A 16165-nucleotide genomic window follows, 5' to 3' on the forward strand; every position below is an offset into this window, starting at 1 on the left:
TTGTAAATAAAGATTAAGCTACGGCTTCACTCATTAAACAGTATTTATGTAATTTGTTGTTAAATTTTTTGCACTTCCACTAGCAAATTTTCATATAAAAAGTGCCGCTATCACTTTCTTTGCACGATCTTTTCAATGTTCACGTGTGATTTGGGCTGGGATTTCCAATAATGAACCATGTCCTATATCACGCAAAGTACTACGAATTTTTTAAAGCAATTCGCAAAGGGGTGTTGGGGAGGTGCCCAATGACTATCTTCACCATTTTATGTAAAAATGGTAATAGTTTTAAAATTATTCGTTCTTAAAATTTCGCCACTACTTCACAATTTTTTTTATAAACACTGCGCTAATCACTTTTCTTTTTATTAAAGCACCATCTTTACTTCATAAACAAATTAATGCACATCGCTTTTTACTAAATATTTAACCATTAACGCTTTTAAAAGGGTTCTTAAAATATGTTTCTATTCTCAAACAATCGTAAACACACAATTGTTGAGCAATGGCCGCCAAGAATGAGATATCAAATCGTTGAAAATGTTAATAGTTATTTTTAACCAAAAATAATTTTTGATGCATTACGAGACTGAAGACTAAAAGGAAAATATTAATTTCGCGGTCTTATTTATGTACATTAGATTTAACAGTTTCTTTTAAATCGGTGATATCAAAGAACGTAGATAATAAGAGGGGACAACTCGTTATAATTGTAGCGAAAGTGCGCAACAGGGGCATACCTTCTCATTTCATCCAATCAAAAAACGTACTAGGGCAAAAGAGAAGGCACGCCCCTGTTGCTCACTTTCGCCAAAATTATAGCCAGTTGTCCCTTCTTGTTATCGACGTTCTTTGGTGATATAATATAAATTTTATGGTAAAAAATATATTTCAATGTATATAGTGCATTTTGAAATACTAAATCGCGCGACTTGGACGTATACAAAACGTAAATGGCGGTGCCGTTGAAACGCGGTCGTAACATTAGGTTACACTGTAAATTTGATTCAAGTGGCAACCAATAACGACGCCGAGTCTATTTTATTTACAGTTATTTTAAATTTTTACAAAAGCAGCGCAGCTATCTTTTGGTTATTCCACACAGAAAATTACAACTTCTTTGGTAAATTACTAAATTTATTAAAATGAGTGATATAGCCCGAACACATTGAAAACTATGAGCTACTGACCACAGCTGTAAAATTATTTTAACAAGTACTCTTATGTAGACAATTATTTTGGCGACGACCGGGCTACGCGACGGCTGTGATTGTGGCCAGATTAGATCTGTTTATATTTTTCCGGCGACAGATAAGGTTCTTCCTCTTCTTTTATGTCAAACTCATACCAATTCAAGATGTCGCTGTCCCGTTCAAAAAAATCATGTCCTCATCGACAAAGCGTTTAGATAATGAAGATAACATATTGTGTGTTCAGAACTATACGGACTACGTTAAGTTCTATTATATTTATTTTAATTTACAAGCATTACAGATTGTATTTACAGATTCAGATGTACCATAAACTAGCACTGGTGCAGCAAGAGGCAACATGTTAACCGCGCTGGAAATAAGAAGTATGTGGGCCTGCTATAAGGTTCGCGAAAAACTAGGTACGGTGGAGCAGTGCATCGCATTTGCCGAGCAAAACGGGATGATGCTGCGGACCATCCTCTGCACAACCCACAGAGCACCTATGGCGGAAGGGCCAATGCCGAAGCAAGTCCAGCGTATCTAGAGCCAAGGGAACTTGGTTCGAGAACGCAAACCCTATACACAACTTCAGTGAAACTTGAAAATTATGTCTAGGGCCACTGCTTGTCAAGCCGGACAGTAACCGACTGGTATAGTTACTGTCGGGAAGTAGCGGTTCTATACCAACTTGACAAGGAGGAACATGGCGCGAAAATTGGCGGGCCCGGGACAGTAGTACAAATAGACGAAATTAAATTTGGAAAGAGAATGTTCAACAAAGGCAATTTGAATTTGAATTTTATCTATTAAAAAAGAATATTAATTTTATTTTTACTTAATTTTTAGGGAGGACGGCCGAGGGTCACTGGGTCCTCGGAATGATAGAGGACGGAAGCGAGGACCTCAGGTTCGAAGTGTGTCCAGAGAATGTGCGATCGGCGGAGGTGCGCATACCCCTAATCCAGAAGTACGTGGCTGAAGGTACTACTATTCGCACGGACTCTAGAAAACGTACGATTGTTTACCGAGTTATGGGTATGAGAACCAGAGTGTCCAGATTTGGCGATTTAGCGCCAATTTGACGATTTTTCCACTTCAAATAAATTTTTTCCAATTATAAAAATATACAAAACTTAATTTTCCACGATAATTTTACAGAAGAGGCTAATGAATTGCGTGATACACTTGACTTAACAAGCACGTGAAAAGACTGCCAAAAATTTTTAATCACCCTAATCAAAGAAAAAAAGCTTTAATTTTGTCACCAGAAAAGTATGTGAATCACAAGAGTGCGAGTTTTAGGAACCTGCCAATTCACTATTTAAATTTTAAGGAAAGAGAAGCAGCGGAAACTGAATATTTAAAGCTTTTAACTTTCCCATGGAATAACTTTTTAGAACGGCATTCCATCCGACTCTGAAGAATTTTGGATAATTGCTTACGGAGTGAAAACCGCAACATGCAATAAAATGTTTGAAAATGTAAGTAAAGTAGCCTTCATATTATTATCCTTGCCCCACTCAAATGCTTTTGTTGAGCGCGTTTTTTTCCATAATGAATTCAACAAAAACTAAGATTCGAAATAGGATGAGGGTGGAAAGCCTTAATTCAATAGTTCGAATAAAATATTATATGAAGGCTAATAGTTTCTGCTGCAAAACGTTTCCAATATCAAACAGTATGTTATCAAGGTTGAATAGCTCAATATATGAAAACAACAGAAATGTAAATCATTCAGACACTATAGGTGATTTTGAAGAAATTGTGATCTCGCGTTATTATAGGTTTTTATTTTATCTTTTAGCGCCGAGCGCTTAAAAGCGGATTGTGCGATTAATCAATTAGTATGAGCTATAATAAATTTAATAATTGCGCAGTCCAATTGGAAAATGTGTTGATACAAATATTTTTAAAAAGTATGCGTATTTTTAAAGAACATTGTTTGTACACCACTATTAGGTCCATTCTTTTGCAACTGAGCAACAAAAGAACACTCGCTTAAATGACGAAATACACGCAAAGCAACAACACAAACTCGGCTATTTATCTGAGTTCAGCCAGGTCGGTTAAAAAATACGCGACCTTAAGAGTAGTTTTGTTAAGCGAAAAAACTGCTCTATTATGAACTGTTAATGAGAAAGTGTAGAGGGAAATGTTTGTTTTCGTATATACATGATTTATATTTTAAATAAGTACATATATTATGCAAATACCACGCATAATTACTAATTTCTCTTGTTTTTTTGGTCCGAATCCCGTTGAACTAATCACATGTTTCTTGCCAGCTACCAGCAGGGTTGCTTCAGTAGCTAAAAGGAAATTTTACCCGAGTTGAGCGTTCTTTTGTCGCTCGCTTACAAAAAAATGCAGCTATTATATAAGTGATTCGTGTTATTTATTATTACCATGAAGGTATTATATTCGTTTTTTTTTCAACTATATTATAACAAGATCTCATTTTTAAAATAAAAGATTTGTTAAGTCGATTTCATTAACTTTATTAAAAAAAAATGTGCTTGGTGCTGCCAATATATTACTATTAGAAAATGTTTTATTTAGAGATGCCAACAGGATTGCGTTTATATTTTCGGTATATAAGAATGAACCCCTTCACAAATCGTTATGTAATTCGGAACAAGTAAAGAGTACCCACCGTTTCGCTAGAACAAAACTAAAAATAGGAGTCGATAGAGCGTTTTGAGCTGATTATACGGTACTAAAATTTACTTGCAGAAATTAAAATTAAGCGAGATATCGAATGTCAAAGATCGAAGTTTGCTTTTTGAAAAACCGTAATATCTCAAAAACAAGTAAAGCGTCTATAAAAGTTGATATATAGTTTTGAAGGAAATTAATACACCTTTCTTTTGGTCTGCATTCCTTGTGCCTTGCATTTCTAATTTCTGATAAAAATTGGTTTTTATAAAAAAATATATGAAAAAATTCCATTTAAACTGCTTTTTTTCAAAAACTAGCCTTATTAGGATAGTGTTGTCGTTCTTTTGGGGAGCAGGAAGTCGTCGAGCCGGAAGTCGTCGACGCTTTGAATGTTGCCCAGACCGAACATGATTCCTTGGAGGAAATATCGCACTGCAAAAATCTTAAAGAGCGCTTACTAAACAGAGCGGCGCAGGTAGACCTTCTGGACAGCGTCAAGCAATTCTTTTTTAAATGCCGGATATTCTTCAGAGTGTGACACTTAAACAAGCAGCTAAAAGTGCGCAAGGCGAAGCAAAACGTGACACGCTACAAAAAATTAAGTAAAATTACTCTTTGAATTGGTATTGGTAAGTATTTAAATATTTAAGTTCAAACCATTTGAACTTATTTTTGTCCATATTTTCATTTCAGAAATTATCTTCAAAGCACGGCTAAAGGTACTCATAGTATTAGTTTGGTGAGTGAAACTGAAGGGAAACAATTTATTATGCTCTTATTATGCATACTTCGCACAACTATTTCTATACATATTGTATGTACCTACATATACATATACTATACATTTCATAATCAGACCTTAAGAATAAGTATGAAATTTTTTCAATAATACAAACTTTGGTTAACTTAACGCTCAAATACCTTTTCAACAATTACCAATTTCAAATCTAAATATAAATTTATTTATTTTCAGGCAAATACATTTAACATTTTAAAGACCCTTTTAAGGGCCGCAAAAATATCAACAAATTGATCGAATTTCTTTACATATTAAAGGCCCTTTTAAGGGCCTCAAAAATATCAACAAATTGATCAAATTTTTTACATATTAAAGGCCCTTTAAGGGCCGCAAAAATATCAACAAACTGATCAAATTTTTTACACATTAAAGGCCCTTTTAAGGGACGAAAAAACTTTAACAAACCGATTATACTTCCTTTTAGTATTGGTAAGCTGGGCTGAAAGTTGACGCCGTTACAGCAATCGCGATGCAGAGGTAGCTGAAAGTATATTATTAGTAGTAGAAATAGATGCGCTAATTCCTTTCAATATTGCGTGTAAATTCTATCACAACCAACTGCCGCTATCAGATAAAGAACCATATCGTAGCCACGTAATACCAGTATGGGCGCCAAGAGAAAATAGTGAACCCAATTTAGGAGCACGCCAATTGTAGTGGTTGATATAGCCCATCCAAGATCCCGTTGTTATAGTTCTTGTGTTGTTTGTGGTGAGAGCAAAACTAGATACAGCTTGTTTCACTGGAAACTGCCCAAAACTTGTCGCTGCGTTCATGATCATCCGGATCGCTAAGCTCGTTAATTGGTTTGAAATGAGTGCCATTCGAAGCGTCTTTATAAAAATCTAATAATATATATATGTATATGTTTGAAAGTTTTTAGATGAAAAAGAATTATATCAATTTTTACCTTTTATTGCGCACACAATTTCATAGTTAACGTGAAGTGGATAGTCTTTAAGCAAATCAAGCGCTGTGTTACCTGCACCATCGGTAGCATAGGGATTGATACCAGCTTCCAATGGAACATTGACCACCGCTTTTTTGCCGCAAAGTGCTGCTTCCTGCAGAGCAGTTCCCGAATTCGTAATAATGTTAACGTACACTCAAGCGGCTAGTAGCGCTTGTACTACTTTTTTGTGTCCATTACGACTAGCTAAGTGCAAACATGTTAGAGTAAAGAGATTTGTTGATGACGAAATTGCGCTGCTAGATCTAGTGCAGTTTGAAAACTATTGTTGCGGACAGTGGGGTCCGCATCGTAGGCAAGCAAAATGGCTAAAACAGTGTTGTGGCCGTGTTGTGCGGCACAATGCAGTGGAGTTTCATGATCAATAATCTGCAATGAAATCAGATTAACTTTTGAAGAAAATTAAGAAAGTTTTGTCTCAAACCTGCGCATTTTGATTAGCTGCTTTGGGTGTTTGCAGTAATAATTGTTTAACTATCTCATCATAACCTGCTCATGCTGCTAAATACAATGGAGTTGAGCCTCTTATGTCTGGCATGTCTGGTACAGCATTATGAGCCAATAAAAGACGCACGTTGTTGATGTGGCCATTCAGACATGCGTGGTGTAGTGGGGTATATCCATTAACATCTTGACTATTATACATGGACTGCGACGAAAGCTTTTGACAAAAAATTAAAAAGTTAGTTGCATACATGGCATAGTTGTGCCATGGTTGAATTTATGTAAATACAAGCTTATTTCAATTCACTATATTTGTAACACTTGGTTGACTTTATCTTGATTTTGAAGATACAAGTAGAAATAACGGATTTCTTGCAATTAGTCAATTATTAACAATTGTTGCTAATTGTTATCTACGCCAACAAAACATTTGTTTGCTTTATGCTCAAGGTCTCTACACCCACTCAATGCCACGAAATATGTATGCCCTTCATTGAATAATCGCACAGCTTGAAACCTTTATAATCGTTTGAAATTACCATTTTGTCACACAAAATCGTATTCGCCATAACTTTCGCACGTATTTCCATTTATTAAAATATAAATTTCTTTGCCCAAAAACCTTTGGTGGCCGCATTTCTTGTTATTGCTCCACATTGCTCATATCTAAAAGTAATGAAACAATTATAATTTAGTAAAGTTGTTAGTCATATTCTGCATCTAATTGACAATATAAGACGTTAAAATGTCTTTTTAAAAGTTTATTAATACAATATTGAATCTTTTATACTCACTTTTTTGCGTTGGGGTCCATTTTGCTTGCTTTGTGAATTGTCAAACTCTGTTTACATCGGCATGTTTGGCATTTCATTTTTGACACTTTATGTTTCTCAAGCAGCAAAAAAATACATGCAGTTGTTGTATTTGCTACCATGCTTCTACCTGTTTATTGTGCCATGCTAATGACATTATTTTTTTACAGACTCTTGCTTTTTTATTTTTCCGGCCACCAGATACGTTTGTTTGTATCAAGTTGCATTTGGCCGTGCCACCTCCACCCGAGCCATGTGTTTATCAGACGTAGTAGTGAATTGGAGGTAAAAGTGTTTATACTAAACTCTTCTTTCTTATTAATAACATTATTTTTACAGATACCGTGTGTAGGGTTCATACTTTTTATTATACTTGCTTCATTTTTTAACTTTGTTAATTTAGAAAATTTTTGATTTAAGTTATTTTTGTGAAATGGAAATCAAAATGAAAAGCACAGAAAAGCAGCATCAGCAATGAGAAAAGTCGATTTAATAAAATCCAGCAAGGGTTGAAGTTTTGCAACTTTCTTCGGTTCTTTACGATGCCTTTCGAAATCGAGACGCGTAGCTGGTGAAAGTTTTTCAAGTAAATGAAATGCGAAAAACTCTGAGTTTTCGTCGGTATAGCACTTCAGATTTTTCAGCTGAACCACACATGCGTGCACAGAGTCGTGCAACGACTTCAATTCAATAGCAGATTCCCGTTGGGAATGCATTGGCAAGTTCATAAATTTCTTCATGAACGCAGTGAATAAAACTTGGTCATTGCTATAGCGATCTTTAAAGTCTTCCAAGGCTTCATCATAGGTGTTATCTGTAACATATAAATGGGCAATGGATGAGGTTACGTTTGGAGTTAAAAATTACTTGAGATACACGAATTTCTAATGTTTTGAAAGTTTCGAATTCGTGTGAATTGTCTGGAATGATGCATAAAATGTTGGCCATTCTGTAGGCGCACCATCAAATTTTTTGATTTTTAATTCAGGAGGCCTAAATGAGGAATCTGTGTGAAATTCTCGTATGATTGTGTTAGTGGTTTCGGCTGTTGAAGAAGGTGGGGTACAAGTCGAGTGAGTGGTTGTTGTTACATGGCGGTCGGGGAATAGTCGATCAAATACAGTTTCGATATGATCGATGGTATCTGCATGCTCAGATAGAAAAGCCCCAAAAATATAATTTTTGAAATAGTCATCCTCGCGAGATAACCTCAAGCGAACCAAAGTTCCATGGTTTGTATTAAATGTTTGCAGGGACTAATGTTGACTGGTTTATCAGCCACTGAATCGTCGTCAGACATCCTAATGAAAATTCTTGCCAACAGAATATGTTTAAAACCACTTACCTCTAGAATACGTGACTCTTCTCAACTGATTTATGTTGCTGCCTGCGCTTTAAGCGACGAAAGCTTGTTTTGTTTAATACGTTATATTTTCATTAATTGCTCCTCTTGAACGGTTTGAGTGGGACGGTAAGATTTGCGATGAAACGCTCGTATTTCTTTGGCACTGTATGTATTCAACACTATCCATACACGTAGTGTGATCGATGTAATGCAGCATGGCACGAGATTTGAGGTTAATGACGACACCCTCGAAATGGAGTCGGTATTGAAATTTCTTATGTTTCGCAAATAAAGATGATCCGGCTCGGAGGACCACTGTCCAGGTTGGCAACCAGGTGAATACGTTGATGATGAAATGTCGGATCGCTTCTTTAATAGGGCATTCGCACGCGGCGATTTTACAGGCAACAAAAGTTGAATACGTAGTTGAATGAGAAGTTGAAAGTGAAAAAGTTGCCATCCCTATTCAGACGAGGCGATTTTGGATTCAACACGAATCGTTATTTACATTATTGAAAATGAATTTAAATCGCAAAATTTTATCAATTGGCGTAAATTTGATAAGCCAAGCGTTGGTAGAAGTGCTTTTAGCGAAGCTGAAAGATAAAATAAGAGTAAAAAAGTAAAAAAGAAAAAAAAGTATGTATACAGAACAGTGTTGGCATTTTTGGTACAATTGTACTTGTTTGATACAATTTCATTTACAATATACTTTCCTACTACGCAGTACTTTTTAGTAAAATTTTGTAATGAATACTAAAAATATATAGCTCTGAAAATTCACAGTTCGCCTGTTCGTATTTACCTTTGTAAGTTTTGAAAAATGGCTTGAACGAACCAGTATAACATAGCCTAGCCAAATTTTTAAAGAAACTTTTCGATACTAAGTTTTATTAAAACAAAATGTCAAAGTCAGCTTCATATAGAAACAAAGTCTTCGTTAGTTATAAGAAGAGATTTTCTTAAATATAATACCTTTACGGCACTCACATATTGACAAGGTTTTACTATTTATTTTATTATTCTTTAATTTTAATTATCTGGTTAGAAACTATAATGTATTCTTTAAGAAAAACTGTGTAAACCCAAGATTAAATCTTTGCGAAACATCCAAAAACCAACATACTGTCGTAAAAATTTCGAGCTTTATTAATATTCTTTAGTTTTTAGCCCATTCAATTTTAGTATAATAAAGTGCAAGTTTAAAGTAGCTGGGACTTACCGTTGAACTTGGCAATTTTGTTTTGTCGACGATGTCAGCCATTTTCTTCCATACGAAGTGTGTTCGCTGATTTTTTTATATGGAGGAAATTAGCAACACCTTCATCAAAGAAATCTTAAAAAACTTAGTTATATTAAAATTTAATGGGCTAAAAAACCACACACTCAAAATAAATCTAGGAAATCGAATTAAATAGATCGAAATTTTTACGAAAGTGTGTTGGTTTTTTTAATGTTGCACAAAGTTTGAACCTTGGATTTGTACGGCTTTTCTTAAAATATAAAGCGTATTTTTACAAAAAATAATTAAAATTGAATAATATTAAGATAAATGGTCAAATCTTGTCGTAAAGTTTTGATAAGCACTTAAAATTCTATTAAAATGTCAAATTTTAGTACTGAATCCAAAGAAAATGTCTCTTTTATCCATTAATAATAACTTAAATATGCTTTTTGTTAAGATGTATACCTGAAAATGTGTGCATACATATTTGCGTTAAATGCAATACATGTGCACGTGGAATCAATTTGTAAAAGTGTAAAATACGTAAACGTATGTACATAAACAATAAAACTTTCTCAAAAATACCATAAAATCATTGGTCTTGAAGGGAATGTACTAAGAAAATATATGAGCGAATTAAAAAGTGTATACAATTTATAGCCGAAAAGTAAATTTTTTGTATAGATTTCGTACTGAAGGAACAATTTAATTTCCCAACACTGATACAGAATGTAAACAAACACAGGGTTGCAAGGGAAAAAAGTTGAACGAGCTCAAAGTTGGCTGGCGACCAACTTTGTTGAAAGCGATTAGTTGAAAGGCCGTTCGGACGAGGCGATTTTTGCTTTCAACTAAAAGTTGCCTGAAAAATCGCCTCGTGCGAAAGCCCTATAATGCAATGTGAAGAGAATCTGGATATCAACTTAAAGGACCGAATAAATTGAAACACGTGTTTTTCCTTCAAAAGCTGTTTATCAGAAAGAATCATTTTCTTTATTTTTCTTAGGGAAGTGTGTGTTACAATAACAAGTGATGTGTACAAAACGGACTAATCGATACTTCCAAAGGGTTGTACATATGCGTGATCCTATTCGTAATTCATAACTCAACAATATATGTACATATACATACATTGAATTGTTATATATATATGTATACTTACTTACAAATACGGAGTACTGGAACTGGCTATGGCATTGGAGTACATAGGTACTGCGGTATGAACAAGCAAAAGGGAATAAGCGAAATAGTAGCAACAATATTGTTAGGATAACTGTCTGCCTGCGTGCAGGACAGTATAAATAGAGCACCAAATGTAATTAGAAATCCCTTCCGGTAGAGTAGTCGTATATTCCAGTCGATCGTGCAAATGCAGATTGGAACGGCTAAGCAACGGTTGTGAAAACTAAGTTGCTTAGTAGGTAGTTACGGGATATGATGTGACGTGAAAATGCTGCCAAAGCAATACGTTATATTGGTGTGACGTAAAAACGCTGCCAAGCAAATGCGTTATATTGGTGTGACGTGCAAACGCTGCCAGCGAAGGAGCGAAATAAAGAAGCGTCACAATAAGAATCATTCGCGTATTTATTTAAACGTTTGAATAGGGGGGCCAAATATCCGACTGAGCCACAGCCCAGCTATACACCGTATAAACCGGGTTCGTTACAAGGTACTTGCCCTGCGCCGAGTATAAGGTGGAACAAACACGCCCGGCAGGATTGATGGCCACCATGCAGTGCTCACGGGCATGGGAGATCATCACGGCCGAATGCGTCCGACCGCTGCCACGCTCCAAACAAGGAAACACATGCCTCCTCGTCCTGGTCGACAAGCTCTCCAAATGGGTTGAACTTGACCCCGTACGCCAGGTAACCACCACAAACATCATCAAAGCACTCAAAGAGAGAGTAATTTAACAGGTTCGGCTGCCCAGCCATCTTTCTCAGCGACAATGAGAAGCAATACCTGAGCAAAGCCCTAGCATCATTCCTCAGCGAACATCACATAGAACATAAAATCACCGCAGCATACGTCACTCACGAAAACCCGACCGAGGGAGCCAATCGGGTGATCAAAACGAAGATAGCTCAGCGGTCAAAGACAGATCAACGCACCTGGGACCAGGAGATCCCCCAGATCGCCTTCACTATGAACACGGCTCAGCAGGAATCCACGCAAGCTTCCGCCGCGGAGATAAACTTCGGGTGGAATCTAGCGGCGCCACAGCAGATACGCTCCGAAGGGACACCACCTGAAAAGCACCCCGCAGCAGCTTCAGCCATCACCGAGTTATGGGCAGAGATAAAGGGGCACCTCACTGCGGCAGCCAAACAGCACAAAAAGTACTACGAGCTACGCAGACGGCCGTGGAAACCTAAAGTGGAAGAGAAGGTCATAAAGAGATATCACCCACTCTCCTTTGCTACCGACAACTACGCACAGAAGCTTGCACCAAAATTCTCAGACCCATACACAATCGCCAAATACGTATCTACCAACACGGAGAAATTCATCACTCTTGAGCGGCCCGACAAACAAGCAGCGCGCGCTCACCTGCAGGACCTAAAGCCACCCACCACATAAACAACCGAAGCCCGCCGCGGCGAAACCAAAATCCGCTCTCCATCTTCTCGTTTCACGTTTTGAAAATATTAACAAATACCGAAGACGTGGCGACCGTCGGCCCACAATGCAGCAAATACACCATCGAAGACGAAACGCGTGAAATAAGCGAAAGCGATCCCGTCAGGGGAGAGCTCCCCACATGCGTTCAGCAGCTCGAAGCCGAAATGAAGGATTTCCAGGAGAACTTCAAATTAAAATGCTCAACAAAAAAAGAAAGGACTGGAAGCTGAAGTACAAGAACCGACCGGTCCTAGTTACACAACGATTGGCAGACCACGCCACCGTTTAATACCTAGGCATCAAGTACGACATAAAATTCTTCTCCTAGAAGCGCGCACAACCAGTCAGCCGTCACCACGCAAGTTTATACATAAAAAAATCCTCTTTATACATAAACATACATATAGAACATAAGTAAACTACGAATATTTTTACGAAAGAGAATAATAATAACTAGAGTGCTAGTTACTGTCGATATTCGACAGTTTTTCTAGTTTTAGAAGCCTTGGAGAGGTTTTATAACTTAACACGTAGCAAAACTTATACGGTACAAATTAACTAACCGGGAAATCTTCTGCTAAAACGTAACTAATCTTTTTTTTTATCTGAGAAGGTCTTTGGAAGACTTCGGCAGGACTTGGAATTGACCCGATACATTCAAGTTTATCGATAAATTTCAATGATTTGATACATATCGATAGTTCGATGGATTTCAAGAACACTAAAATTCGATAACTCAACAAAATTCGCTAACTCGACCAATTTCGATAACTGTGAAATTCGATGGCTCGATAAATTTCGATAGCTCAAAAATGTAAAAGCTTTGGATACCTTTATAAATTTTTACTTTTGACATCTCCACATTTTTCGAAAACTATCTAAACATTTTTATAACTCGTTACACTCTGTTAAGACGTCTAAATTCGATAAGCAGTGATAGATCGATAAGCTTATATAACCTTGACATTTCGATAAATCGATATATTTTGAAAATTCCATAAACTTCGCTTCGTTGAACCAACCAATTTCAGTAGATCAATAATTATCGATAACTCTGTAAGTTGAAAGAACTGCATGCATTACGACACCTCGATAAATTTCGTTAAGTCTATAAATAATGATAATTCAATAAATATCGATAACTTGATACATTTCTTTAACTTGACAAATTTCGTTAATCCCACACGTTTTTATAGCTCGATAACTATCCGTAAATTTGGACAACTAAGTTTCTGTGTCTATAAATTTCCACAACTCAGTAAACATTGATCAGTTTGAATAATTCAATACGTTGCGATAACTTAATAAGCATGGATAAATTTCGATAATTATAAACTTCGATGATTCGATAAATTTCAGTAACCTTTATGGCTAATTTTATTTCGATTCCTATCGGAAAATTTTAACTCTGTTAACCTAATTCTTATGTATTTCTCATTGTCTCCATTTTCGCCTTTATCTCAATTTTCGTCTTTATCTTCACTTTTGCCTTTTTTGTCTTCATCGTTACCACTTGTTTCTTCATCTTCATATTTATCTTTATTTCAAAGTTTAATTTCAAATACGAAGTAAAACAAAATGCGAAACAGCTTAAAGTGAAAGGAGTTCTGGGCAAAAGAAACTATGATATCACCACACTTTCCGCTAGCTTGTAAATGATTTTAATTTTCTTTATCACTGAATTCTTAAACATCAAAAGCAGATCATAATAAAATAAGTATATCAAATTAAAGCAGTGGTCGGCAAATGTTAAACTGAGTCTGTGTTGATGAGCACAAGAGAACTGCTCCGCATGAGCAACCCAGTAGGAAATTACGAGAAGTGAAACAAGATTTTTAATTTATCGGTCTTTAATAAAAGCATATAAATACATATATTTAACAGATATATATGCACATATATGTGCATCGCTCATTTACTATAAAATTATCATAATCCCAAAAATCGGGTTAAGTATGCTCTTTCTTACGATGTATAAAAATTTCATAGCTATAACGATTACCAGTAGCTCACTAGAACAAAATCAGCCGAAGAATGTTCATCCGCGCATAGTAAATTCACCTGAACAAAAAGTGAATCCGTTTGGAGAAAAAGAAACTCATGATAAAGCTGAATATGTATTAATTTTCCCCTTAAGAGCATATGTAAATTCAAAACTTTAAACTGGTTTTCTCGAGTCTTTAGTTTTTTGAGTTATGAAAATATTGAAGTAAAACTCAAATAAAAAATTTCAAAATTCATTTGGATTCACCCGTCAAATATTGAAAATTTAAATAAAAAATTCAAATTCATGTTCATCAAAATTGTCCATATCATTATGAAATGATTAAAAATGTATTTTAATCGCATACATATTCACCTTTAACAACCACCCTTTAATTCTTTGAAAAAAGAAAATAACTTTTTTCATTAAAAAGTCGTTGTATTTCTTCTTCATCAAAATGTTTCCTTATGAAAAGAATCAAAATGTCTTTGAATAGCATATTCTTTGGTTTTTAAATTACTTATAACACAAAAAGGAATTGTATGTTACCAAAGGCATTTTAAACATGTAATATTTCTCGCAAGGCATTTTCGCATACAATAAACAAAGCGCAACAACCAAACACGATGTTGATTCGCTGCTCTCTAGTCAACGACTAGACGATAGACGTAAGAATACGTGTGAGGTGATCTTCCACAATTGTGGTATGAAGCGCCGACCACTGAATTAAAGGTAAGAACTTGCACTTTCTATGTAATATATATTTCTTTAGCATTGATTATGCACTTTTTTCTAAAAAAGGTTATTTTATGAAAAAACATTTCTTTTTATTTATTTTTTTTTTTTTTTGGCTTAAATGTATAAACAAGCATACAAATTTTTTATATCAACTTAATTGGCTTTATTTTAGCATCATTACTTTTTCAATCGGTTACGTAGTTTAGAATATATTAATATTTTAAAATATCGAAAAAAAAATTTAACCTCTTATATCTTCTTTACTTTTCAATTACGCCAAATAATATTTATATAAAATCAGCGTAAAAAGTACTATCGGTCTGCATTTTTAGTTTTCCCATAGCTGAACGGTTGGTTATCTTGATGTGTTCCATTAAATTAACCATTTTTTGCAAATGTTTTACTTAATACATCATAAATGTACAAAAGGTAATGAATACGTGTTAAGCTGTGTTCATTTACTCCATTTATTTGCGTGAAATGCATCAAATCAAAGTGCGAAAAGTGTAAGTTTTTTTGCGAATAACTCTTTAATTAATATAAAAATTTATTTTCCGAGCTCGATTATTATTGTTGGCGTTAAGGCGCGTCGATCGATATCACTTATAAATTTTTGCCCTGGTCAAGCTAAAGTGCACTATTAGCCAGTTGCCTACGCACTGTGCTAAGCTCGCCTTGTAAATTGTCGTTGCTTTTTTCCACTTTTCATTTGTTAATCCAACACAATCAAGCGCAGCTATTTCGCTGCAATTCACTAGATCATGTGGTTGTTGGTTTTTGCTAATAATTATATTTTTAGAATTTTAACTTTTAGGTGTGCTCGTCCTTAAGTTATTTGTTTTTCCTATTTTATGGCCTTATAACAATTATATTCAATCATTTTTAATGATCCAGAAAATAAAGGTCGCGCCATTCGCGGACCGCTAATTCACTCTTCGTCGATTTGAGAGTATCTACCCATTCGCTGACGTCTCACAATACTTTTGTTTACATTTTCTGGTTCGTGACATTTTAGGTTATTGGAACTTTACAAATTTGCAAATTCGTAAGATTTTGATCGTTGTTTTGTGAAAACTTACAAAAAAGTGATAAATTAAAGAAAGAAATGAGGTTTGCAGTGGTTAATTGTGCTAGTGTTAGTTAATTACTGAATAAATGCAAATCATTATAATGATTGCAGTGTTTTAACTCTTTCAGCGATTTGCATTGCATTTAATAAGTACACATTCTTTACTTTTAAACAGTTTACCATTTAAAATTAAATAATTCCGTAAATTCGGGGTTTATTAAGCACTTTGTAAACAAACCTTTCAATTTCGCCCCATCTGTTCGATTCTTCTTCTTTTTCTTATTGCATTCGTATTTGCTC

At 35.3% G+C, this 16165-nt stretch overlaps 2 pseudogenes; both read right to left on the reverse strand.

The window, feature by feature from the left end:
- Positions 1-5032: 5032 nt before the first annotated feature.
- Positions 5033-6606, reverse strand: LOC118739749 (annotated as a pseudogene).
- Positions 6607-7316: 710 nt separating this feature from the next.
- LOC118739750 overlaps positions 7317-16165 on the reverse strand; it is a 15740-nt pseudogene continuing 6891 nt past the window's right edge.

The sequence above is a fragment of the Rhagoletis pomonella genome, unplaced genomic scaffold (genome assembly GCF_013731165.1).
Source record: "Rhagoletis pomonella isolate Grant_MI unplaced genomic scaffold, Rhpom_1.0 Rhpom_scaffold_00005, whole genome shotgun sequence".
Lineage (NCBI taxonomy): Eukaryota > Metazoa > Arthropoda > Insecta > Diptera > Tephritidae > Rhagoletis > Rhagoletis pomonella.